Source organism: Priapulus caudatus, unplaced genomic scaffold, assembly GCF_000485595.1.
Source record: "Priapulus caudatus unplaced genomic scaffold, Priapulus_caudatus-5.0.1 Scaffold1769, whole genome shotgun sequence".
Lineage (NCBI taxonomy): Eukaryota > Metazoa > Priapulida > Priapulimorpha > Priapulimorphida > Priapulidae > Priapulus > Priapulus caudatus.
In genome coordinates, this window is record NW_014578830.1 from 10,457 (window position 1) to 13,859 (window position 3,403).

General features: G+C 50.2%; 1 long non-coding RNA gene across 1 annotated transcript in view; it reads left to right on the plus strand.

The window, feature by feature from the left end:
• The first annotated feature begins 1,416 nt into the window (after positions 1 to 1,416).
• Positions 1,417 to 3,403, plus strand: part of LOC106817560 — a 15,611-nt gene continuing 13,624 nt past the window's right edge. Inside the window, exon 1 of the long non-coding RNA XR_001395075.1 lies at positions 1,417 to 1,481. This is a non-coding gene — a long non-coding RNA (uncharacterized LOC106817560). The remainder of the gene's footprint in view (positions 1,482 to 3,403) is intronic.

Consider the following 3,403-nt stretch of genomic DNA (forward strand, 5'->3'; position numbering starts at 1 on the left):
CGTCGTCGTCGGGTGGTCGGTCGGTCGCGCGTACGTTGTGTACGTACCGTACGTCGTAAGTAAGTAAGAACGACGTACGTACGTACGCGTCGTAGTATATATATATATATATATATATATATATATATATATCGCGCATTCGAAATGCTTTTAAAGTTATCCTCCTTGATATCCCTTCTCCCTCTCCTCCCTCTCATAAGGCTTTCATAGTCCTCATCTTCCTCGATATCCCTTCTCCCATTCATCTTCCCTGTCTCGCCCTCGCTAGGCTTTCAAAGACCTCCTCTTCTCGATATCCCACCCCCGCACCACTCATCATCCCACTCCTCTCTCTCGTCTATTATCTCTCGGTTCAATCCTACCGCAGCAGCAGCAGCAGCATCAGTAACAGCACCACCACCACAAGCAGCAGCAGCAGCAGTAACAGAAACACCACCATCAGCACCACCAGCAGCAGTGACAGCGCTAGCAGCAGCAGCAGCAGCACCACCACGACCAGCAGTAGCAGCAGCACCACCAGCAAGAGCAGCAGCAGTGACAGCAGCAGCACCACCACCACCATCACCACCAGAAGCACCACCAGCAGCAGCAGCAACACCATCAGTACCAGCATCAATATGAAGCTCTACGGATTCGTTATCGTCTGTGCTGCGCTAGTGCTGGGGACTCGAGCCATGGACCTGCGCAAGCTGGCGCGCCTGCATATGAAAGCGCCGGAGAAGAGCAACCGGGTATCGAACTTTATCAAGGAGGCGAAGGAGAAGAATGGAGGAGGAGGAAGAGGAGGAGAGCCGAGCTGTGCGCAGTTGCGGCTTCTCTGGCGGGTCATGACAGAGGAGACGGGCCGCGGCCGTAAGTTCATCCGCAACCTCGCCGTCAAACCCGGGAAGCTGCAATCGGAAGAAGAGGAAGACGGAGGGATGCGTTCCGCATCCGCGTCGCCATGGCGACGCTTCGGCGGCCGCCACTCGTTCCCGGATCGGCTGCGAGAGGAGCCGCCTCGCCATTCCGGGTTCACCGGGTTCGGACGACTCGTCCACGACGCGCCCGCCGACCGGACGTCTGGCGACGACGACGACGGCGACTTCCTGCGCGGATTCGGTCGCCTCGTCGGAAAGACCTCGACCGGAAACGGAAACGCGCTGTTCGCCGACGACGACGACGACGATGACGATAGCATCGACGCGCTGATGGGAGAAGCCGCTGGAGGAGGTTCCTTCGGCGGTTTCGCCGATGAGAGACTCTTCTCTAGCGAGTACGATCCGAATGGATTCTCTTCCCAGACGACGCTCTATGAAAGTCCGGAGGCGGCGGCGGCGGCGGCAGTCGGTACATCACAGCCGCAGCGACACCAGCAGCGACAGCAGCAGCGACAGCAGCAGCGACAGCAGCAGCGACAGCAGCAGCGACAGCAGCAGCAACAGCAGCAGCGACACAGGTTCCCGTACGGAGAATTCGCGCAGGCGGTGCCGTCCGCACCGGTACGTAGCACTAACTCATAGATTTATTGATTTATTGATCGATTGAAGGTGACCGTCGATGCATACAGTTATTGAGTTATTATAGCTACATATATATACACACGCATATATATATATATATATAATATATATATATCGAAAGCTTGTTTGCGTCTATAAATATAAATGTATATATATAAGGATATATATAAGGAGTTTAATTTTTTAAATGCAAGTTTTTAAATTACACAGAAAATATTGAAATGACAACAACTGGAGACATTATTACGCACTAACGTTTTCACTTTATTAGTTCTTCAGGTGCATATCTGCATATATCACATATGCACCTGAAAAGCGAATAAAGTGAAAACGTTAGTGCATAATTATGTCTCCAGACGTATCATTTAAATATTTTCTGTATATATATATATATATCGAAAGCTTGTTACTGTCTATAAATATATACGCGAAGGAAAAATGACTAAGCAGAGATTTTATTTGTGCTGAATGTCAGAGCAAACGTTGGGTTGCGATTGTTGAAGATGAAAAATGCGTTAACACGCAAACAAACAAACAAACAAACCAGCACATAGTATAAACAAGACAACAAACACGTAAACAACACGATAGCAAACAAGGAACAGTACAAATGTGATAACACTGATGTGATTATACACATATATTAAATAACAAATAATGTAACAACATATATATATAACAAACAATAAATATGTGTGCAATATATGTGAATCTAAGCACGTGATGCCTAAACACTTACACACCGTGACACGTACCGACACATGAGCACAAACACGAAAAAAAGATAAACACACATGCGCACAAACACGTAAACACATAAACACACATTCGCAAAAACAAACAAATAAATAGATAAACACACAAACATGCGCATGCAGACACATGAATGGATGAAACGTGAACACGTACGTCGCCGCCAGAGGCGCTAGCGTGGTGGTAGACGCACGCACTCACTCATGCACGCACGCACGCACGCACGCACGCACGCACGCACACACGCACACACGCACTCCGCACACACACACGCGCGCGCACGCACACGTGAGGCCGGCAGACTCGAGCAGGGACCTGAGAAATAGAGCGAGGAGAAGAGAGGAGAGAGAGAAAAAGTTGATGGAGAAGAGCAGGAGCGAGACGAAGCTGAGAGAGCCGGCAGCAGAGAGAAACGAGAGAGCATGAGGAGAGCACCCCGGTCCTTGACAGCGACGAGGAGGATGCGAGAGGAGCCAAAATGGCTGAGCAGCCGGCAGACCGCACGAGAGAGAGAGAGGATCGAGAAGAGAGAGATGGAGAGCGCGAGAGAGAAGAAGGAGAGAAGAGAGAGAGGAGACGAGAGAGCACGATAGAGAGAGGAGAGGAGAGAGAGAGGATATCTCATTCCGTCTCGCTCAGTTATTGCCTGTTCTTACGTCGCCAGCATTTCGCCACTCTCACGCGCGAACTGCGACACATTCTTCAAGAAAAGCTTCTCTTATATATCAATGCGCGAGACTCACTGAGCTCGAATACATGCGGCGCGTGCGTGCGTTGCAGTGCGGCTTGCTGTGATGTGTGTTTGTGCGTGTGTGGATCTTGGTGCCCGTGTGGCCCGTTGGTCCGTCCGTTCGCCTGCTGCGTTGCGTTGCGGAGTGTTTAGTCACTTTAACACCTGTGGTGTTTAAAATTCACCAACTGCTGAGAAACTTCACCGAGATCTTAGTAGCGTCTACATGGTTATTGTCCAGCCGCAGCTCAATGGTGGGTGGACGTGTGCGTGTGATGTGTGTGGTGTGTGTGTGTGTGTGCTGTATGCTGTCTGTGTGTGTGCTGTGTGTGTGTGTGCTGTGTGTGTCGGTGTGCTGTGTGTGTTTGGGCGTGTGTTGTGTGTTTTGTGTGTGTGTGTGTGTGTGTGTGTGTTTAGT